General features: G+C 40.6%; 1 long non-coding RNA gene across 1 annotated transcript in view; it reads left to right on the top strand.

The window, feature by feature from the left end:
- Positions 1-1,777: 1,777 nt before the first annotated feature.
- The window catches only part of LOC113876652, a 166,334-nt gene continuing 143,498 nt past the window's right edge, over positions 1,778-24,613 (top strand). Inside the window, exon 1 of the long non-coding RNA XR_003506550.1 lies at positions 1,778-1,994. This is a non-coding gene — a long non-coding RNA (uncharacterized LOC113876652). The remainder of the gene's footprint in view (positions 1,995-24,613) is intronic.

The following is a 24,613-nucleotide window of genomic DNA, read 5'->3' on the forward strand; positions in this document are numbered from 1 at the left end:
CACAATAAAAATCTTTTTAATATAAGGCATCCAAAACATTAAGGCACAAACCTTACTTTAACTCTTTAGGTTGATCAAGTATTTTCCTAATTAATGTAAAAAGATACAAAATCTCAAGTGTGAATGACCTTTCTACAATTCTAGAAAGCATTTCAGTGACTTCTCTAAAATTCTTAACCCAGTGCTCATTTGAAAGTGCTAATACAATTGCTTCTAGGTTTCTCACTTTCCCACTTCCTTCAGAACAAGTCTCAATTCAGAAATTAAATGACGGCCATTTAAAAGAAGTAGAACATTTAGCTGCTTTGGCTGTTTCTTTCTACTTTTAAGAAATAGAAACACACTTCTAGAATACTGAACTGGAGTTCTTCGGTACAGATTTAAAACTCCCTGAAATTGATACAAAAAATTTGCGTATTATGTGTCATACTGTACACAAAAGCTTCAAGGTTTTTCTTGCTTCTTAAAGGGGACTATGCCCTCACATATCCCCCAACCCCAAGAAAGTTAAATTCTGTTAAACCTCGGTTCCAGAGACTGGACATACAGAAAATCAAGTTGAATTATCAAATTAGAAAGAAAAGAGGATTTTCATAGTTATAGACAGGGATGTCAGACAAAATGTTCATTCATACTATAGAACTCCTTAAAGTGGTTCTGAATCTCAACTTGAAATTCAATAGTGTGGTGTGGTGAGGGGAGTCAGATCATAATAGACACAGAAGGTTAATGAAGAGAAGACTTTTCAATGGGAGTTATTTTGTTTGTTTCGTTTTTTAATGTTTCTGATCAAGCCTCAGAATTTCATTTTATTCCAAAAGGTCTATTGGGTTTCTTCTAAGATCCAGACAGTACTCACAATGCCAAAATGAAATGTGTCAACAGGGTCCGACCAAGGACAAAGTAATCATGTTTTCGACAGGAATCCGCTCATTCAGAATCAGCAACGGGGTCAAGATCTTACATTTCTGTAGCGTTTTATACAGAGCTTGCACTTGCCGCTTTCCACGGGACCTTTATTGAGTCTCAGTTGGGAGCAAGTGGACAGCAGCATCCTATTCCTTTATAAGGAAAGTTCTGGACTCAGTTTGTGAGATGTGGGGCGCTCCCCAGGACGCTCGGGAGTTTCCCACCCTATCACGGACAGGTATAATGTTCCTGACAATGTGGGTGATGGAGAGCAGACTATAACTAGGAAAGAGGTGGGAGGGTAGGAATGAGCCGGGAGTCAAGTATGCTTGGGGGAGGTGTAAGCACGTCAGAGTTGGAGGGTTGCTACTGAGGAGGGTTGGAAGGTGAGAGACACCCGTTCGTGAAAAGAAAAGGGAGGGGAGACTCCCTCCTGGAGCGACAGAAGCGGGGCGGGAGCGTCGTCTCTGAGATGAGAGGAAAACGTCGTGAGGGAAGAATCTAGAGGCTGTGAGGAGGGGAACAGTGAGCCTGCCTCAGGAAGGGAAGTTCCAGCCCGACTGAAGTCCCCCATCTCGAGGCGACCGGTTTAACGCAGCGCCCCTGCTCCTCGGCCGCCCTTTTCGTCATTCTCCCCTCAGGGTCTCTCACCACCGAGTTTGTTGGCTCCTGCAAGACGCCCAGCACCATTGTCACCTCATGAACTGTCCGCGCCACAAATTCAAATCAGAGTTCCAGAGCCTAGCGCTCCGAACTTCTCCCAGAGTGAAGGACAAATGGACCAATGGAAGCCCCGCTGGCCACAGACGTACAAGACGGTGGGCGGGACGAAGGGTCGGGGTGGGCAGAAGAGCGTTGTCTTGACGACGGCTTCCGGTGCTGCGGTGACTTACCGCCGGAAGGCGAGAGTCCGCGGGAAAAGCGATCTTGTTAGGTGGTTACTGTGGCTTGGGGCTGAGGCGGTCCCCTCAAGAGTAACCGCGGGCTTGTGCCACGGTCATGCCACTGGCCTTCGTTTCCTTTAGCCTTCTCGCTCACCAAAAGATTTTCCCGTCCAGTTATAAAGTGCAAGTTGTTTGCCAAAGGTAAGCGTGTAGTATAACACCATTCCCTTGTTTTTTAGAGGGTAACGGAAACTTGAGTCCACTTTGTCACCAGGGAGCGGGTACTAAAAAAAAAAGAAAAAAGTGAAAATTTGGATTTCTAAACATTTAGTAAAGTTTTACCGTGTGCATTTTTACTGTATTGTACGCAGTTTGTAGTCTGAAATATTGGGTGCAATTTTATATACAATTAAATTTAAAATTCTGGTTCTTTAGGACCCGCAAATTTCATCTGAACCGGGTATATTAAAGACCTTTAATTTTAAAATTTTATGTAACCATCTAGAAGCTTCTCTAACTTAAGTTCTTAATCTCCCGTAAATCTCAAGTTAGATGGTATAAGATGGACACGTTCTCTGAGTCCAGACCATTACAAGAGTCAAACTAATTCGGCTGAGGTGCCTCTTTTCATACAGAATCACTTGAATCTAAAATAATTGAAACCAGATGCTAAGCATGGCTCCTTTAGTTCAATGTGTATCTCTTGGCGATAATGGTCTCACTTCAGTCTCTCCTTTATGGAAGAAAGTAAGCACTGTTGAAATGAAGGAGGAAAAATAAGGCTTCTTACAGACAGGTATTAAAAACAAAACAAAAAAAACTTAGGAGCTTTGAAACACATCTTTTAACAAAAGTCGTTAAATTCTTGTCACCAAAATCTAAAAGAAAAAGTTCATAATTTATCTGCTTATCAAGAAGAATTTCTTCCTTTACACTTAAGACAGGGAAACATTTATGAAAGCTTAGATCTATATGTTTAGGTCCCTGCCAACCCTTTTCTTAAAATTCCAACTTCAAAACTCCCTGCTAATGAGCACTTTTCCAGCAGCTTGGATGAAACGTTCTGAATAACTTCTTCCGCCTGGAGGTTAGAAATTTCATTAAATAAAAAATTAAATATATTAGAATACTTAGGTATGAAACATTAACGAACTGAGTAACATTCTTCAGAAGAAGAAGCACTTAAGAAAACATAGGCCACCTGCATTGTGGAGCCATCTCAAATGATGAGATTTGATAGATAGGCGAGAGATCAAAAAATGGCCAGATTTCAAAAGAGAATGTTCTGTGAGCTGCTTATTGCCCTCATAGACCATTCAAAAATAAAACCAACTCTCAGCAGAAGCCCAAGAGGCATTAGAGATGAACTAGAGTATCCTTTGGATGTCAGTATTGTACTGAAAAAGTCAGTTACACTGTTATTTATCTGCAGGGGGAAATGCCTAAATTTTATAAGGATTTAGAACTTTAATTTAAAAGTGTATAGTGACTATAGAGTTTAGAAAGGAGACTTGAATCTAAGTTAGATGAACTTGGGAAAACAGTGTTGTCTGAGGTAGCATCTGACTTTGTACTCTCCATTCCTCTTACTTAAATGTTCTCTTATTCCTGCTTTTTTGAATCTTATCTTTGAATACCCAGGCCAAATTCTGAGTTTTTCTGAGCTGTAACTCATAGTTAACTGTCTCAGAACACCTATAGAATTCAAAATACACTGTTTATTTGGCTTTTTTCTTTACATTTAGGCCTGGTAGTGTTTTTCTCATTTATGTTGATGAATGTATCTTACATATAACTTGCCTTATCTGTTGGATTCTAAGCTACTTAGAATTGTATTCACCACTGTACATGGCAGATGACTTGAACATGGTAAACATCATTCTTTTCAATCTCTTTTTTTTGGCTGTGTTGGGTCTTAATTGCAGCATGTGGGATCTTCATTGCCGAGTGTTGGATCATTATTGCCAGGTGTGGGCTCTTCGTTGCAGCCGGTAGGATATAGTTCACTAACCGTGGATTAAACTTGGGCCCCCTGTGTTGGGGGCACGGAGACTTAATCACTGGACCACCAGGGAAGTCCCAGTAAACATAATTCTGATGTAAAAATGCCACTGTTAAGATTAATATTAAATATAGTGGCAGCTGCATTAGTTTGCTAGGTTTGCTATAACAATACCACAGACTGAGGGTGTAAACAACAGAAATTTATTTTCTCACAATTCTGGAGGCTGGAAAGTTCAATACTAAGGTATCAGCGGGAATGATTTCATTCTGAGGCTTCTCTCCTTGACATGTAGTTATGCCTTTGTGTTCACATGGTCTTTAATTCATGCCCATCTGTGTCCAGATTTCTTCTTATAAAGACATCAGTCATACTGGATTAGGGCCCATCCAAAAGACCTCATTTTAATTTAATTACCTCTTTAAAATCCTTATCTCCAAGTATGGTTGCATTCTGAGGTACTGGGGATTAGGACTTCAGAATATGAATTTGGGGGTACACAGTTCAATCCATACAATAATCAACATTCAGAAAGCAGAAATGATTGGCAGTAGTTGTCCATTAGCACTCTCATCTTCAGACCTGTAGATAACATAATTGTGTACATCAAGTTTGTTTAAGATAATAGGGAATGGAAGTGAAAGTTGCTCAGTTTGTGACCGACTCTTGGCGAATTCTCCAGGCCAGAATACTGGAATGGGTAGCCCGTCCCTTCCCCAGGAGATCTTCCCAACCCAGGGATCGAACCTAGGTCTCCCGCATTGCAGGTGGATTGTTTCCCAGCTAAGCCACAACGGAAGCCCAGGGAATGGAAGAGCCTGTGGTAAATCAGAGAATATTTGCCAAAGACTTTCAAATTGAAATTTGTCAAAAAACAGAAAACACAACCCACACACATACACCAGCATGCCACACAATCCTGGGTCATCCAAACAAATAAACAGCAACAACAAAACAAGCAGGCTGATTGGTTTTGGCTCACAGGGGGCTGGTTTACAAAAACACCAGCATATTTCATTTGGAATCTGTAACCTCTTAAGTGGATACTGGACATAGTATGTTTTTCAATATCCAAAAGACGTTTTCCCCAGACCCGATTGGTTCACACATAACTTTAAGTACCTCCTTTGTTGAAGGAATTGTACTAAGTGCCTCACTGAGATTAAATCCATAAATTTGTCCACATATATCTAATTGTTACAAGGACATCCAGTTTTTGATTAAATTTATAAAATGTGTGGGCTTCCCAGGTAGCTCAGTGGTAAAGAATCTGTCTGCGAATGCATGTTCAATCCTTGGATTGGGAAGATCCCCTGGAGAAGAAAACGGCATCCACTCCAGTATTCTTGCCTGGGAAATCCCATGGACAGAGAAGCCTGCTGGGCTACAATCCATGGGGTTGCAAAGAATCGGACACGACTTAGCGACTAGACACCACCACCACCATAAGATGCACAACCATGCATAATTTAGTATTTTGAGTGGTACAGGTTTATCCTATAAGTGAATTAGAACTCTTGGAAAAAAGTCTTTATGAGATTATGTGCTCTGATAAGGTCAAGGCTCTGATCTTAAGTACAAGTGGAGACGACAGGACACATATAAGAAAATAATTATAGTGCAAGATAAAAGTGAGACCATAGAGTTATAAAGTACTGTGGGAAATTAAAGGAGGAAAAGATTTCTTCAAGGTTGACGTATTACTAAAGGTATTTAATGCAGGTAGGATTATTCTTTTTTATAGCACTTGGTACTTCGAATATAGCATTAATCAATGTGTTGTATCTGAAGAAACAAGACTCCAGGATTCTTGCCTGGAAAATCCCATGGGCAGAGGAGCCTGGCAGGCTACATTGCCATGGGTTTACAAAGCAGTTGAACATGACTTAGTGACTAAACAACAACAAGTGTCTTAGATGTTATTTGCGTATGTTCACATTTCCCCAGTACAATCTGAAATACTCAAGAATATTTTAATCTTTATATGCTCCAGTCTAGTGTTGTTTAGGGAGAAGGCAATGGCACCCCACTCCAGTACTCGTGCCTGGAAAATCCATGGACGGAGGAGCCTGGTAGGCCACAGTCCATGGGGTCGGGAGAGTTGGACACAACTGAGCATCTTGACTTTCACATCACTTTCGTGCCTTGGAGAAGGAAATGGCAACCCACTCCAGTGTTCTTGCCTGGAGAATCCCAGGGACGGGGGAGCCTGGTGGGCTGCCACCTTTGGGGTCGCACAGAGTCAGACACGACCGAAGTGACTTAGCAGCGGCAGCAGTGTTGTTTAAAAGTATCAGGGTCACCTGGGTAACTTTTTTTTTTTTTAATTAGAAGATAATTGCTTTACCATGCTCCGTTAGTTTCTGCTATACAACATGAATCAGGTATCAGGTCAGGTCAGTTGCTCAGTCATGTCCAGCTCTTTGCGACCCCATGAATTGCAGCACACCAGGCCTCCCTGTCCATCACCAACTCGCGGAGTTCACTCAAACTCATGTCCATCAAGTTGGTGATGCCATCCAGCCATCTCATCCTCTGTTGTCCCCTTCTCCTCCTGCCCCCAGTCCCTCCCAGCATCAGAGTCTTTTCCAATGAGTCAACTCTTCTCATGAGGTAGCCAAAGTATTTATAGGTGTACATATATTCACTCCCTTGTGAACCTCCCTCCCCTGCCTCATCCCACCTGTCTGGGTCATCAGAGAGAACCAAACCGAGCACCCTGTATTATATAGGAACTTTTTAACAGTAAACTTTTTTCAACTCTGGCTCTGTAGATTCTAATTTAGTAGGCCTAGGGAAGTGGTAGAGAATCTCTGTTTTTAAAATGTTTCTCCCGCTTAATGATTCAGATTATCAGCCCCACTTAGAACCTTCTGCCTTGAAGCACCTGGTATATAGTATGCTCTCAATAAGTTCTTGTTACATTAAATGAGTGGAGCTGTGATTTAGTAAGATTAATAAGGCCCCTGTGTGTAGGAATGAATTAGAGTGGAAAATATCCTAGAGGCAAGGAAATCCTATTACACAAGTCCAGTTAAGAGATGAAGCAGCCTTAAACTAGAGTAGGGGCCATAGAAAGGGAGAGAAATAGATGAGAAACGTTGAAAAGGTAAGAGTCTACAGAACTAGGTAAACTTTATATAAGGCACTAGTTCGCAAAACAGTGTAGCTAAAATTTACATGAGGTGTTTATTTCATAAGCAGGTTGCCAGACTCTGTATGAACTCCTGTTTGGTTGGTCCGGGGTGAAGCACATGAATTTGCATTTTTTAAAAATTTATACTGGAGTATAGTTGATTAAGGGACTTCCCTGGTGGCAACAGTGTTGTGTTACTTCCAGGTATACAACAAAGAGATTCAGCTATGCTAATTTATGTATCCTTTTCCCGTTTAGATTATTAAAGAATATTGAGCAGTACTGTGCTATTGAGTAGGTCCTTGTTGGTTATCTGTTTTAAATATAACTGTCAGTCCCCAATTCCCAATCTGTCCATTCCCCACCTTTCCCCTTTGGTAATCACAAATTCATTTTCTAAGTGCATCTGTTTCTGTTTTGTAAATAAGTTCATTTGTATTAATTTTTTTTAGATTCTGCATACAAGTGGTATCATACAATATTTGTCTTTCTCTGACTTCACTTATTAAGATAATCTCCAGGTCCCTCCATGTTGCTGCAAATGGCATTATTTCATTCTCTTTTTTTTTTTTATGACTACCATGCTTTTGTATATATGTACCACATCTTCTTTACTCATTCATCTATTGATAAATATTTAAGTTACTTCCATGTCTTGGCTATTGTAAATAGTGCCACTATGTATATTCTGTTGCATGCATCCTTTCAAACCATGTTTTTGTTTTTTTTTTGATATGAGCCCAGGAGTGGGAATGCTGAATCATATGGTAGCTCTATTTTTAGTTTCTTAAGGAACCTCCACACTTTTCTCCATAATGGCTGTTTAGTTCAGTTCAGTTGCTCATGTCCAGCTCTTTGCGACTTCATGGACTGCAGCTCACCAGGCTTCCCTGTCCATCACCAACTCCGGAGCTCGCTGAAACTCATGTCCATCGAGTCAGTGATGCCACCCAACCATCTCATCCTCTGTCGTCCCCTTCTCCTCCTGCCTTCAGTCTTTCCCAGAATCAGGGAAAGATTCTGTGAGTCAGTTTTCCAGTGAGTCAGTTCTTCACAAAGTATTGGAGCTTCAGTATCAGTCCTTCCGATGAATATTCAGGACTGATTTCCTTTAGGATGGACTGGTTGGATCTCCTTGCAGTCCAAGGGACTCTAAAGAGTCATCGCCAACACCACAGTTCAAAAGTATCAATTCTTTGGCACTCAGCCTTCTTTATGGTCCACCTCTCACATCCATACATGATTACTGGAAAAAACCATAGCTTTGACTATATGGACCTTTGTTGGCAAAGTAATTTCTCTGCTTTTTAATATGATATCTAGATTGGTCATAGCTTTTCTTCCAAGGAGCAAGCGTCTTTTAATTTCATGGCTGCAGTCACCATCTGCAGTGATTTTGGAGCTCAAGAAAATAAAGTCTGTCACGGTTTCCATTTTTTTCCCCATCTATTTGCCATGAAGTGATGGGACTGGATGCCATGATCTTAGTTTTCTGAATGTTGAGTTTTAAGCCAATTTATTCACTCTCCTCTTTCACTTTCATCAAAAGGCTCTTCAGTCCCTCTTCGCTTTCTGCCGAAGAGGGTGGTGTCATATGCATATCTGAGGTTATTGATATTTCTCCCTGCATAATGGCTGTACCAATTTACATTCCCACCAAGAGTGTAGAAGGGTTTCCTTTTCTCCACACCCTCTGCAGCATTTATTGTTCTTAAACTTTTTGATGATGGCTGTTCTTACTCCTGTGAGGTGATATCTTACTGTATTTTGGATTTACATTTTTCCAATAATTAGTGATGTTTAGCATCTTTTCATGTGCCTCTTGGCCATCAGTATGTCTTTCTTGGAGAAATGTCTCTTGAGGTCTTTTTTCTAATTTTTTGATGGACATGAACTGTTTGTAAATTTTGAAGATAAATCATTTGTCGTTGCTTCATTTGCAAGTATTTTCTCCCATTTTGTGGGTTATCTATTCTTTTTTTGCCATCCTGGGATGTAGTCAGGATGTGGGCTCTGCTGCACTCTTTTTTTTTTTTTTAATTAAAACTTACTTTTGGCAGTGCTGGGTCTTTGTTGCTTTGTGTAGGCTTTCTGTAACTGCAGCAAGTGGGGGCTACTCTTCGTTGCCTTGCGTGGGCTTCTTCTTGTGGTGGCTTCTCTCGTTGCCGAGCACAGGCTCCAGGCACTCCAGCTCCAGTAGTTGCAGCATGCAGCTCAGTAATTGCACTCACGGGCCCTTGAATGCACGGGCACGGAGGCTCGGTCACTACGGCAAAAGGACTCAGTTTCTCTATAACATGTGGAATCTTTTCCTACCCGGAATCAAACCCTTGTTCCCTGCATTGGAAGGCGGTTTCTTATCCACTGTGCAACCAGGGAAGTCCTCTCTCTTTGTTTATGGTTTCCAATGCTATGCACAGGTTTTTTAGTTTAATTTGGTCCCATTTGTTTATCTTTTGTTTTTATTTCAATTACTGTAGGAGATAACTGCTGCAACTTAAGTCGAAGAGTGTTCTGCTTATGTTTCCCTGTAAGAGTTTTCTCTCTTTCTTTCTAGCTGTGCTGGATCTTCATTCCTGCATGCAATTCTTTAGTTGTGGCGAGTGGCAGCTTCTTGTTGATGAGCTCGGGTTCTAGGCGTGCAGGCTTCAGTAATTGCAGCACGCGGGCTCAGTAGTGGTGTTGAATGAAAGTGAGAGTGGACAGCCGTGTCTTGTTCCTGATCTTGGAGGAAATGCTTTCAGCTTTTCACCATTGAGAATGATGTTTGCTGTGTTTGTCATATGTGGACTTTATTATGTAGAGATAGGGTCCCTCTATGCCCACTTTCTGGTGAGTTGTTCTTTTTTTTTTTAATCATAAATGGGTGTTGAATTTTGCCAAAAGCATTTTCTGCATCTATTGAAATGATTGTTTGGTTTTTATTCTTCAATTTGTGGATGTGGTATATCACACTAATTGATTTGCAGATATTAAAAAATTCTTGATTCACTGGGATAAATTCCACTTGATCATGGTGCATGATCTGTGTAACATATTGTTGGATTCAGCTTGCTAGTATCTTGTTGAAGATTTTTGTGTGTATGTTCATCAGTGATATTTGCCTATAATTTTCTTTTTGTGTGATATCTTTGGTTTTGTTAATGGCTGGTGGTGACCTCATAGAATGAGTTTGGGTGTGTTCCTTCCTCTGTGGGGATTTTTTTTTTTTTTGCGGGGGAGGGGAAAGGTTCAGGATAGGTGTTAATTCTTCTCTAAATTGTGGTTTTATTCTCATGTGTTCTGCTTGGGGTTTGCTGTGCATCTTGGAGCTGTAGACTTATATTTTAATCAATTTTGGGAGGTTTGTCTAGTATGTTATCAAACATTTTTTCTGTACTTTTCTCTTTTTCCTTTTCCTCTGGGACTCCAATTTTAAGCATGCTAGATTGCCTAATTTTGAACACATGCATCATTAATGATCCGCTACCTTTTTTCATACTTATTCTTTCTGTGTGCTTTGGTTTAGGTAATTTCTGTTGAATTGTCTTCAAAGTTATCGATCCTTTCTTCTACACTGTTCAACCTGCTATTCTGTTCAGTGATTTCATTAATCATTTTGGATATTATAGTTTTCAGTTCTAGTGTTTCCATTTGATTTTTAATTTTTGTTTTTATATCCTGACTGGAATTCCTCATGTTTTTACTCTGACTCATCATCACTCAAAAACTGCTGAAATTTCTACTTAGTTCCTTTAGTCTTTTGTCTGTAACTTTCTTCTAGGTTTCATGGATATCATTCTGTACATGCACAGTTGAGGAGTCAGCCAAGGATCTGAGGAGAGAGATTATGCAGATTTTGCTACCTTTCCCTCTTAGCCCCCAGTGGCTTCCCCTTTATGGAAGCTTTCTGTTTCCACTTCTAGCTGCTCCTATAGCCTCAAACTCCAAACTTTTTATCCCTCAGTCCCCCAAACTGTTGCTTTCTGTTTAAGTACTATTCCATGTACAGTATGCAGACAAGGAGGTAATCTTAGCAGAAAAATTAGAAAAATGTAGATCTTATTTATTGGCTACTCTTCTTTCAAGGGTCATATCCCCTTCAGCTTCTACCTGCTATTGATTGCTCCACTGCTGCTGCTAAGTCACTTCAGTCGTGTCTGACTCTGTGCGACCCCATAGACGGCAGCCCACCAGGCTCCCCCCTCCCTGGGATTCTCCAGGCAAGAACACTGGAGTGGGTTGCCATTCCCTTCTCCAATGCGTGAAAGTGAAAAGTGCAAGTGAAGTCACTCAGTTGTGTCCGACCCTTAGCGACCCCATGGACTGCAGCCTACCAGGCTCCTCCATCCATGGGATTTTCCAGGCAAGAGTACTGGAGTGGGGTGCCACTGCCTTCTCCTGATTGCTCCACAGTGCCTTCCAATAGTTGTTTTCTTTTAGTCAAAATTTATAATTGTCATTGTCAAGAGTTATTGAATTGAATGTACTTCAGTACTTAAGAGTACCAAGTATCATTACATCTGTATTTATACATGGAAAAAACAAAGGTATGGTTTCTAATACATTGTTGGCTGTTATTCAGTCGCTCAATCATGTCCAGCTCTTTGTGACTCCCATGGACTATACAGTCCATGGAATTCTCCAAGCCAGAATACTGGAGTGGGTAGCCTTTCCCTTCTCCAAAGGATCTTCCCAACCCAGGGATTGAACCAAGGTCTCCCACAGTGCAGGTGGATTCTTTACCAGCTGAGCCACAAGGGAAGCCCAAGAATACTGGAGTGGGTAGCCTATCCCTTCTTCAGCAGATCTTCCTGACCAAGGAATTGAACTGGGGTCTCCTGCATTGCAGGCAGATTCTTTACCAACTGAGCTATGAGGGAAGCCTATTTCTCGGAGTATATATCCAAACTCATATCCATTGAGTCAATGATGCCATCCAACAATCTCATCCTCTGTCACCCCCTTCTGCTGCTTTCAGTCTTCCCCAGCATCAGGGTCTTTTCCAGTGAGTTGGCTTTTTGCATCAGGTGGCCAAAGTATTGGAGCTTCAGCATCAGTCCTTCCAGTGAATGTTTGGGGTTGATTTCCTTTAGGATTGACTAGTTTGATCTTGCTGTGCAAGGGACTCTCAAGAGTCTTCTCCCAGCACCACAGTTGGAAAGCACTGATACTTTGGCATTCAGCTGAAGCATATTGTATATGCAGCTGTATTTAGAGAAGTAAAAAGACATCTCCTAGAATGGGGAAAGAATTAGGTAATATTCTTTCAAAACTAATTTCTGGTATTTTAATAGTGTAAAATTATGGGCTGTGGTGGGCATGAAAATGTCCTTTCTTCAGGGACCATAATTGACTGGTGGATCCAGGTACTCGTATGTTTTGGAACCCATTCCCATATTCATGTCAAGGCCATGATTCCCAAGTGATCCTTCCAGGCCATGAGTCCATATGGTGCCGATTGTAATCCAGGTTCTTTCCTATAACATAAGGGACTGTATTAATGGAATATTTTGTCAAAGGGCTCCCATTTGACTGGTCCAAGACCTTAGATGTTCAGCAGCCTGAGACTGTTCCTACCCAGTTCTCCCTCTTTCCATTTTCTCCTTCATAGGTGTCCTAAGGCTTCTTGCCCTCCTTTGCTCCCTCTTTGTTGCCTTTCTCAGGTAAATCCTTTAGTTCATGCTCAATCCCATCTTTGCATCTGCTTTTTGGAAGACCCAGACTAATACATAGACTCAAACTATCAACAGAAAATTGACCAAAGTTGACTTTTTAAAAAGAATATTTTTTAGAGAAAAATACCAAATAGCATATGTAGCAGACACTCCCTCCTCTATGAGGTAGAACTTTATTTCCATCTGCTTGGATATGGGCTGGACTAAATAATTTGATCCTAATGAATAGAGAGGAATTTGCCAGTCCTTTTTTTTTTTACTACCTCCTCCCCCACGCACCAACACACACATAAACATTTTTCTTTACACTCTCCCCCACACTCCTGATGAAGTTTTAATATCACAAATATACTTTATGTATTATATGAATATCAATGTTTAATGCATAATAGAGTAAAATTTCCCCCCAAGATCAAATTTTTATTCCTTTAGGGGCATTGTAATAACCCTCACAGAGAATGCACAGGGTAGAGTATAGATAGGGAAAATTTCTAACTTATTCCAGAGGAAGCTGGCAAATGATCAAACAAGTTATCAGAGTTTATATCACCAGTGGTGATATCATCTTAATACCCTATACCTCAAGTATGATGAAATGCAAAGGGTATTTTTAACCTCTGTGATAGTCTACCCAAAAAGCTGTAACCCCAGTCTTATTGTGAGAGAACATTAGACAAACCAAAAATGAGGGACATTCTATAAAATATCTGACCAGTACTCTTCAGGAGTGTCATGGTAATGAAAACACAAGACTGAAAAATTGTCAAATATAATTGAGATTATGGAGACATGACTGCTAAATGCAGTAGTATGTCCTAGATCATATAAGGGAACGCAGTTTATGATCTTTGTAACTTTTCTGTAAATTTAAAATTATTCTAAAATTAAAAGTTAAAAGCACATGACAAAAGTAAAAACCATAGTGTCATCAGTATTCATTATATGAAAATAGTGATTCTAATATTAAAAGCAAAGTAAATACGTAGCAATTACTACAACTATAAACATTGAGCTAAACTGAAAATATCAGTTTTCTACATATAATACTAGTAAATGAAAAAATATGGTACATTTATCAAATTTAGTGAAGCCTATGATGCAGTGTCTCATGACATCTATGCACAATTAATTCAGATTGTCCTGGATATAAGCAGAGTCACACAGATTCAAAACTGGCTGCAGAATCATAAAAAATATTGATAAACCATAAATGGAAATGGATCAAGTTGGGGAATATGTGTAGGTGCTGCCGAGATCTGTATTTTGTCCTATCTTATATAGCAGCTGCATTAATGATGTAGAAGAGGGTGTATAACGAATGTTAATGAAATTCACACATGATATTAAATTGGCAGGTGATGCAAATAACAGTAAGAGCAGCAAAGCAATATAAAGGTACCCAGAGAGCTCAGAAATATGGAGTGGAAACAACAAAATGAGATTCTGCCCCTTCAAAATAGAAACTACAACTGCTTTAGGAGAAAAACAATAAAATAGGTATTCAAAGGGAGAAAAATCTGAAAGTCATTAAATGATCAAAAGGCCTAAGGGTGAAAATGAATTATAAAGTAGATATGAATTTATGACGTAGTGATTTTGAAGATTATGGCTATGTATACTGCTTGCTACAGAGAAAGAAGAATCTGTTCTTCATACTAATGGTAAAATGACATCAAAAGACAGAACTTGTTCTGTGTCAAGTTGGTACCCAACTGCCATCAACACAATAGGAGTAGTAATAAAAATGATTAAGCTGTGAACCCTCCAGAGAAGTATATTCACCATCAGCAAATTATACTGAGCTATTTGACTAGTCTTGCCATTTGTAGTTGCTGATTCTACTTCATATCCCATGTAGGTGACCCTTCCTTCAAGATATATAACTTAGGCTAAACCTCAGAGCAGTTTACCTAACTGTTTAATCCTCTCCCCTCTATCCCAAATTAAATTTACAAACTGCTTCTTTCTAATATGTTCTTATTTTAATTTATATTCAGTTATGTATAGGATTCCTTGATTGCTCATTAAAACTGACTTCTGCCTTTGTCACATCTTCATCTAAATGCTGCACACCTTATTTGCAAATACATGCATATGCCCCTACCAGCAGCCATAGAACCAAAGAGCATAAGCAAAAGTAACATCTGAGGAGATTATTGGAATTAATACCTAAGTAAATAACAACCAAAATAAATAAACCACAGATCAGAATTCCTATAGCAATGCAATATTCTAATGATCATAGCATGAATCAGATTGCCCCAAGATGTTATCATCCATTGGCAAGAAGTCATATAGAATAATAAGAAATCTCTTCAGGATGGCCATATATGCTTATAAAGTGTTATAAAATAGATGCTTTTTTTTTCCATTTGGTGTCTTTTTAAAAAAATAATTTTATTGGTGTATACTTGATTTACAGCATTGTGTTAGTTTCAGCTGTACAGCAAAGTGGACCAGTTATACATACATCCACTCTTTTTTAGGTTCTTTTTCCATATAGCCATTACAGAGGTACTGAGTAAAGTTCCCTGTGCTATACAGTGTGTCATCATTAGTTATTTTATACATAGTAGTATGTATATGTCTCCTGGAGGAGGGCATGGTAACCCACTCCAGTATTCTTGCTTGATGAATGCTGTGGATGGAGGAGCCTGGCAAGCTACAGTCCCTCAGATCATACAGAGTTGGACACAACTGAAACGACTTTGCTTGCATGCATGCATGTATATGTCAGTCACAATTTCCCAGTTTATCTCTCCCTCCCTTAACCCTGGTAACCATAAGTTTGTTTTCTACATCTGTAACACAGCTTCTGTTTTGTAGATAAGCTCAATTGTACCTTTTTAAAAAAAATCCCATAGTAAAAAATATAATAATTTGCCTTTTTTTGTCTGACTTCACTCATTATGATAATCTCTAGGTCTATTCATGTTGCTTCACTGGGCATGTTTTGTTCATTTTTATGATTAATATTTCATTGTATACACGTACCACATCTTTGTCCATTCCTCTGTCAGACAAGTTGCTTCCATGTCTTGGCTATTGTAAATAGTGCTGCAGTGAACATTGGGGCACATGTATCTTTTTGAATTTTATGGTTTTCTCTGGATATATGCCCAGGACTGGGATTTCTGGATCATAAGGCAGTTCTATTTTTAATTTCTTAAGGAACCTCCATACTGTTCTCAGTAATGGCTGTACTAATTTACATTCCTACCAACAGTTATATAAGAGTTTCCTTTTCTCCACACTGTCTGTCTCCAGTATTTATTGTTTGTATGTTTTTGATGATGGCCATTCTGACCTGTATGAAGTGATGTCTTATTATAGTTTTGATTTTGTTGCTGTTGTTGAGTCACTCAGTTGTGTCCAACTTTGCAGCCCTATGGACTGCAGCACGCCAAGCTTCACTGTCTTTTACCATCTACCAGAGCTTGCTCAAACTCATGTCCATTGAGTCAGGGGTGCCACCCAGCCATCTTGTCCTCTGTCATCACCTGCTGCTCCTACCTTCAATCTTTCCCAGCATTAGGGTCTTTTCTAGTGAGTCAGCTCTTTGCATCAGGTGGCCAAAATAACGGAGCGTCAGCATCAGTCATGATTTCCTTTAGGACAGACTGGTTTGATCTCCTTGCAGTCCAAGGGGCTCTCAAGAGTCTTCTCCAACACCATAGCTCAGAAGCATCAATTCTTTGGTGTTCAGCTTTCTTAATGGTTCAGCTCTCACATCCATACATGACTACTGGAAAAACCATAGCTTTGACTAGATGGACCTTTGTCAGCAAAGTAATGTTTCTGCTTTTTAATACGTTGTCTAGGTTTGTCATAGCTTTTCTTTCAAGGAGCAGGTTTTGATTTGCATTTCTCTATTAGCTTTTTAGCCATCTGTATGCCTTCTCTGGAGAAATGTCTACTGACATCTGTCCATTTTTTCTTTGGGTTGTTTTTTTGTTGTTGAGCTACATGAGCTGTTTGTATGTTTTGGAGATTAATCACTTACCAGTTCAGTTCAGTTCAATCCCTCAGTCGTGTCTGACTCTTTGTGACCCCATGAATGGCAGCACGCCAGGCCTCCCTGTCCAACACCATTTCCCGGAGTTCACTCAAACTTACATCCATCGAGTTGGTGATGCTTCCAGCCATCTAATCCTCTGTCGTCCCCTCTTCCTCCTGCCCCCAATCCCTCCCAGCATCAGAGTCTTTTTCAGTGAGTCAACTCTTCGCATAAGGTGGCCAAAGTACTGGAGTTTCAACTTTAGCATCATTCCTTCCAAAGAACACCCAGGGCTGATCTCCTTTAGAATGGACTGGTTGGGTTTCCTTGCAATCCAAGGGACTCTGAAGAGTCTTCTCCAACACCACAGTTCAAAAGCATCAATTCTTTGGTGCTCAGCTTTCTTCAGAGTCCAACTCTCACATCCATACATGACCACTGTAAAAACCATACCCTTGACTAGACAGACCTTTGTTGGCAAAGTAATGTCTCTGCTTTTCAATATGCTATCTAGGTTGGTCATGACTTTTCTTCTAAGAGTAAGCATCTTTTAATTTCATGGCTGCAGTCACCATCTGCAGTGATTTTGGAGCCCCAAAAAATAAAGTCTGACGCTGTTTCCACTGTTTCCCCATCTATTTCCCATGAAGTGATGGGACCAGATGCCATGCTCTTCGTTTTCTGAATGTTGAGCTTTAAGCCAACTTTTTCACTCTTCACTTTCAGTTTCATCAAAAGGCTTTTTAGTTCCTCTTCACTTTCTGCCATAAAGGTGGTGTCATCTGCATATCTGAGGTTATTGATATTTCTTCCAGCAATCTTGATTCCAGCTTGTGCTTCTTCAAGCCCAGCATTTCTAGTGATGTACTCTGCATATAAGTTAAATAAGCAGGGTGACAGTATACAGCCTTGACGTACTCCTTTTCCTATTTGGAACCAGTCTGTCGTTCCATGTCCAGTTCTAACTGTTGCTTCCTGACCTGCATATAGGTTTCTCAAGAGGCAGGTCAGGTGATCTGGTATTCCCATCTCTTTCAGAATTTTCCTCGGAGAAGGCAATGGCATCCCACTCCAGTACTCTTGCCTGGAAAATCCCATGGATGGAGGAGCCTGGTAGGCTGCAGTCCATGGGGTCGCTAAGAGTCGGACTGAGTGACTTCACTTTCATTTTCTACTTTCATGCATTGGAGAAGGAAGTGGCAACCCACTCCAGTGTTCTTGCCTGGAGAATCCCAGGGACGGGGGAGCCTGGTGGGCTGCCGTCTATGGGGTCGCACAGAGTCGGACACGACTGAAGTGACTTAGCAGTTCAGAATTTTCCAGTTTATTGTGATCCACACAGTCAAAGGCTTTGGCATAGTCAATAAAGCAGAAATAGATGTTTTTCTGGAACTCTCTTGCTTTTTCAATGATCCAGCGGGTGTTGGCAATGTGATCTCTGGTTCCTCTGCCTTTTCTAAAACCAACTTGAACATCTGGAAGTTCACGGTTCACCTATTGCTGAAGCCTGGCTTGGAGAATTTTGAGCATTACTTTACTAGCATGTGAGATGAGTGCAACTGTGCGGTAGTTTGAGCATTCTTTGGCATTGCCTTTCTTTGGGATTGGAATGAAAACTGACCTTTTCCAGTCTTGTGGCCACTGCTGAGTTTTCCAAATTTGCTGGCATATTAGTGCAGCACTTTCACAGCAGCATCTTTCAGGATTTGAAAGAGCTCAACTGGAATTCCATCACCTCCACTAGCTTTGTTCATAGTGATGCTTTCTAAGGCCCACTTGACTTCACATTCCAGGATGTTTGGCTCTAGGTGAGTGATCATACCATCGTGATTATCTTGGTTGTGAAGATCTTTTCTGTATAGTTCTTCTGTGTATTCTTGCCACCTCTTCTTAATATCTTCTGCTTCTGTTAGGTCCATACCATTTCTGTCCTTTATCGAGCCCATCTTTGCATGAAATGTTCCCTTGGTATCCCTAATTTTCTTGAAGAGATCTCTAGTCTTTCCCATTCTAATCACTTATAGGTTATTTCATTTGCAAACATTTTATCCCGTTCTGAAGGTTGTCTTTTAATTTTTTTCATGGTTTCCTTTGCTGTGCGAAATCTTTTAAGTTTAATTGCTGCTGCTGCTGCTAAGTCGCTTCAGTCGTGTCCAACTCTGTAAGACTCCATGGACGGCAGCCCACGAGGCTCCCCCGTCCCTGGGATTCTCCAGGCAAGAACACTGGAGTGGGTTGCCATTTCCTTCTCCAATGCATGAAAGTGAAAAGTAAAAGGGAAGTCGCTCAGTCGTGTCCGACTATTAGCGACCCCATGGACTGCAGCCCACCAGGCTCCTCCGTCTTTGGGATTTTTAATTAGGTCCCAATTATTTATTTTTGTTTTTATTTTCATTAAGAGGTGGGTCGAAAAATTCTATGACTTATGATGAGAATATTTATGTTTTCCTACAAGAGTTTTATAGATCTGGCCTTTAGGTTTTTAATCCATTTTGAATTTATTTTTGTGTATGGTGTTAGGGAGTGTTCTAATTTCACTCTACACATGCAGCTGTCAGTTTTACCAGCACCACTTATTGAAGAGATTGTCTTTTCTCCACTGTATATTCTTGGCTGCTTTGTCGTAGATTAGGTGACCATAGCTGTGTGGGTTTACCTCTGGATCTTTTTATCCAGTTTCATTGATCTATATTTCTGATTTTGTGTCAGTACCATACTGTTTTTTAAATGTTTTAAATTAAGTAATTATTTTTGGCTGCACTGGGTCTTCATTGCTGCACGTGGGCTTTCTCTAGCTGTAGCATACGGGCTCTGGAACATTCAGGCTTCAGTAGTTGTGGCTTGTGGACTGTAGAGTGTGGGCTCAGTAATTACAGCACACGGGCTCGATTGCTCCACGGCATGTACAACCCTGCCGGACTAGGGATTGAACTCATGTCCCCTGCATTGGCGGGGGGATTCTTAACCACTGGACCACCAGGGAAGCCCTGTTCAAAGATTTTTAATCACAGTTTCAATTGCAATACTTTTAATTAGTCTGTTCATTATTTTATTTCTTTCTCCTCAATCTTGGAAGTTTGTACCTTTATAAGAATTTGTCCACTTCTTCTAGGTTGTCCATTTTATTGGCATATAGTTGCTTGTACTAGTCTCTTATGATCCTTTGTATTTCTGTGGGGTCCCTTGTAACTTCTCCTTTTTCATTTCTAATTTTATTTATTTGAGTTCTCTCCCTTTTATTGGATGAGTCTGGCTAAAGGTTTGTCAATTTTGTTTATCTTGGACAACCACCTTTTAGTTTTACTGATGTTTTCTATTTTCTTCGTCTCTATTTCATTTGTGCTATAATTTTTATGATTTCTTTCTACTATGGGTTTTGTTTGTTCTTTCTATGTGGCTTTAGGTGTAAGGTTCAGTTCAGTTCAGTTGCTTAGTCATGTCTGACTCTTTGTGGCCCAAGGAACTCAGCACGCCAGGCCTCTCTGTCCATCCCCAACTCCCAGAGTTTACTCAAACTCATGTGCATTGAGTCAATGATGCCATCCAACCATCTGGTCCTCTGTTGTCCCCTTCTCCTCCCGCCTTCAATCTTTCCCAGTATCAAGGTCTTTTCTGATGAGTCAGTTCTTCGCATCAGGTGGCCAAAGTATTAGAATTTCAGCTTCAGCATCAGTCCTTCCAATGAATATTCAGGACTGATTTCCTTTAGGATGGACTGGTTGGATCTCCTTGCAGTCCAAGGGACTCTCAAGAGCCTCCTCCAACACCACAGTTTAAAAGCATCAATTCGTTGGTGCTCAGCTTTCTTTATAGTCCAACTCTCACATCTATACATGACAACTTGAAAAACCATAGCTTTAAAGCTATGGTGTAAAGTTAGGATATTTGAGATTTTTGTTTCTTAAAATAAGATTGTATTGCTATAAATTTCCCTCCCAGAACTGCTTTTGCTGCCTCCCAAGGATTTGGATTGTCATGTGTTTGTTGTCATTTGTCTCTAGATATTTTTTAATGTCCTCTTTGATTTCTTGAGTGTTCCATGGGTTATTTGGTAACATGTTGTTTAGCTTCCATTTTTTTTTTAACAGTTTTTTTTCCCTGTAATTGATTTCTTCGTTGTTGTTGTTGAATTGTTTTTTTTAATTTATTCATTTTTAATTGAAGGATAATTCTTTACAATATCGTGTTGGTTTCTTCCATACATCAACATGAATCAGCCATAGGTATACACATGTCCCATCCCTCTTGAACCTCCCTCCTATCCCATCCTACCCCTCTGGGTTGTCACAGAGCACTGGTTTAAGTTACCTGTATCATACAGCAAATTCCCACTGGCGATCTATTTACATATGTGTAATTGATTTCTAATTTCATAACATTGTGGTCAGAAAAGATGCTTGATAAGTTTTCCATTTTCTTAGATGTACCAAGGCAAGTTTTTTGACTTAAGATGTGATCTGTCCTAAAGAATGTTCATGTGCATTGAGAAGACAGTGTTTTCTGTTGCTTTTAGAGGAAGTGTCCTATAAATATCAATTAAGTATCTGGTCTAAAGTGTCATTTAAGGCTTGTGTTTCCTTATTAATTTTCTGTCTTGATGATTTGTCCATTGATAAAAGTGGGGTGTTAAAGTCCACCGGTGTTATTGTGTTACTGTAGATTTCCCCTTTTATGATGATTAGCATTTGCCTTATATATTGCACTCCTATGTTGGGTGCGTATGTATTTGCAGTTGTAATACCTTCTTCTTGGGTTGATTCCATGATCGTTAAGTGGTCCTTCCTTGTCTTTTATAACGGTCTTTATTTTAAAGTCAGTTTTTTCTGAGAAGAGTATTGTTACTCCAACTTTCATTTGATTTTCATTTGCACAGAGTGTCTTTTTCCATCCCCTCACTTTCAGTCTGTATGTGTCCCTAGATCTTAAATGGGTCTCTTGTAGACAGAGTGTATATGGGTTTTTTGTATCTATTCAGCCATTTTATGTCTTTTGTTGGAGCATTATTAATTCTGTTTATATAAGGTAATTATCAATACATGTGATCCTGTCGCCATTTACTTAATAGTTTTGGGTTTGTTTTTGCAGGTCTTTTTTACTTCCCTTCTTTTTTTTTTAAAGATTTATTTATTTAATTTATTTTTGGTTGTGCTGGGTCTTTGCTGCGGTGGACTTTCTGGTTGGCGGCAAGTGGGGGCTGCTCTTTGTTACTGTGCACAGGCTTCTCATTGCGTTGGCTTTTCTTGTTGCAGAGCATGGGCTGTAGGCTCGCTTCAGTAGTTTTGGCACACAGGCTTAGTTTCTCTGCCGCACGTCGGATCTTCCCAGACCAGGGATCAAACCCATGATCCTTGCATTGGCAGGTGGATTCTTAACCACTGGGCCACCAGGTCCCTTCTTGTGTTCTTTTCACTTATAGTTTGATGACATTTTTAGTGTTGTGTTTGGGTGCTTTTTCATTCTTGTGTGTTTATCTATTGTAGTTTTTTGGTTTGTATTTCTCATGAGGTTTTAAAAAAGCAAGATTGTAGTTTTTGCTTCTGGTGTTTGCCTTTTGGTGACTGCGGTTGGTCCAGAGGGTTGTGCCATTATCCCTTTGATGGGGGTTTGACTGGTGGTGTGATGACCAGAGCCTGCCCTGAATATTGAATGGGGCCTCCTCTTTGCTCTGTGGTTGTAACTGCCCTGCTAGGGGCAGTATCTGCTCCTTAGATGTTGGAATAGAGGCCCCCATACCTGTTTTTAGCTGTGTTTCTGATCTGCAGTGTGAGCTAGGCAGGATTGGAGCACTCCCTCTAGGAGGGAAGCCACTGAGGATTCCTTCTCTGGAGCTGTTCACTTGTGACTGTGCTCTGTTGTGTCCCCTTTCACCCCTTGTGTGGGCTAACAAAATACATTGTTGTTAGCGGTGTTTGCAGTCCCACCTTAACTGTGCATGTGTCGGCAGTTGGCCCTGGTGACTCTCAGGCCTTGTTTTCACCAGGCCACTGGTGCAGATCCGCTGAGGTCAGGTCCCAGGGGACTGCAGTAACCTGCACCTGGACCTGCAGTGGGAGCTCTTATCCAGGCAGCTCAGACTCTGGCCTTGCTCAGCCTCTGTGTGTTTGTGCCCATAAAGCCGACAGCTGCTCAAGCCAGACCTGTCTCAGCTGCAGGAGTACTTGCTGTCCTTTCAGATACTTCACTGGTGGTGAATTTAGGAAGCCATTAGCAGAGGTGTAACTCTGCGATTCGTGCCACAGCAAGGAGAGATTTCAGCTCTCTATCCATAATCACATGGCTCTTGGGTCTCAGCCATGATTTCAGCCCCACCTCTGCCTGTATTCCTCCCATAGGGGTTTGTTCCAGAGGTTGCTAGGGCAGATAACCCCATCAGGCAGGTAGGATCCTGGGCGAGAAGGTGCTGGTGTAACAATTGGAATCCGTGGGCCCTCACGTGGCAGTCTGGGCAAGTGGACCACCCTAGTGGGATGGTGCTGGGCAGAAGTACTGGGTGGCAGGAGTGTGATGTATGTGTGTGAAGGAGGTGATAGCAGAGGCATACAAGCTGCCTACAGTCAAAGCCCTTCCTAATGCAGGTGGAGGCAAGGGCCAGCATGTGAGGAGAGAGGCTGCAACGGCAGCCTGGTGCTTTGTACCAGTCAACTATGGTGCTTCGCTTCTTTCGTGGTCTGGGATTACTCCATGAGCGTTTCTGGTTGAAGAGCTCCTCACCTCCATCCACTCAGGCTGTCTCCTTGCAGCCAATAATAGCAGTCCCTCCCTGGGTCTGCTCTCCAAACTACACATTCCAGCACCCAGCCCCTGTGTGCATTGGTGCACAGGAGTTTTAGGCTGGGGCTCTTGGGGCTGTGGCATAGACCATCTGTGTCACTCTCACTCTGTCCTGCCTGCTACAGGAGGACTGCTGGGCTCCCCTCTGAGCTGAAGCTGCCTTATGTCCCAGCTGATCTCCCTGCTGGTGAGGGGGCTTCCCCAGATGCAGGAACTGCTCCCCACCTTCAGATCCTTGCCAAGGGTGCAGGTCCCATCCCACTTCCTCTCCCTTTTACCTTATTTTCTTTCATCCTACCTAGTTACATGAGGATCTTTCTTGTTCTTTTAGGTGTCCATGGTCTTCTGCTAGTGTTCAGCAGATGCTCTGTTAGAATTCTTCATTTGTAGCTGTTTTATTGATGCGTTTATGGGGAGAAATGAACTCCATGTTCTACTCTTCTGTCATCTTGGAAAGCCTCTATGCTTTTTAAAAATTTTCTTAACACAAAAAAGTATATGAATCTTCATTTTTTATGGCTTAAAATAAGAATACTTATTTCTTTAACTTTCACACTTAAATATTCAAAAAATACTCATAATCATGAGAGTAAACATAATGTTTAAGCTCAATAAGTTCCAGGTGGCAACAAATATGAGAATCAATGAGTTAAAGAGGATATTTGAGATTTTGTCTCAATAGGCTCACAGACTTGAAGAAAAGACCACCCTCACAGAGTTAGTGAAAGAGTGTTGAATGATAAAATAAGTTGGTTTCTTGTGTGTGTTTTTAAGAAACTGAGGATAATGCTACATTGGATGGAGGATTGGATCAGATCTTTTCTAAGGTCCCTTCTCATTCTTTGAGAATATTTTGTGTTAATCATTTGGCTACTTGAATGCCTGTAAGTACAGACACAATTTTTGTTGTCTTGAAATCTGTACAAAACAAAATAGAATATCACCCATTCACTTCTTTCAGTAAACCTCCCCACTGTTGAACAGCTCTTCAAAATAAAATATAGGAAATTTCACATGTATCATAGTAAGAATATATAAAGTACAATAAGAACACCCTTAATTTGGGTTCTAGTTGCCTAGGTGGTATGTTTGGTTATTACATTATTCATTATTAGACAGCCTAATCTTAAGTCTCATAACATTCAGAACTCCAAATACCAGAAGGATGGAGAGATTAAAAGGTTAGACATAAGCACTTCTAAAATTAATCTTTTTAAAAACTTCATGATGACAAATAAAAAGGGGCATAATACTTCT

Source organism: Bos indicus x Bos taurus, chromosome 18 (genome assembly GCF_003369695.1).
Source record: "Bos indicus x Bos taurus breed Angus x Brahman F1 hybrid chromosome 18, Bos_hybrid_MaternalHap_v2.0, whole genome shotgun sequence".
Taxonomy (NCBI): Eukaryota; Metazoa; Chordata; class Mammalia; order Artiodactyla; family Bovidae; genus Bos; species Bos indicus x Bos taurus.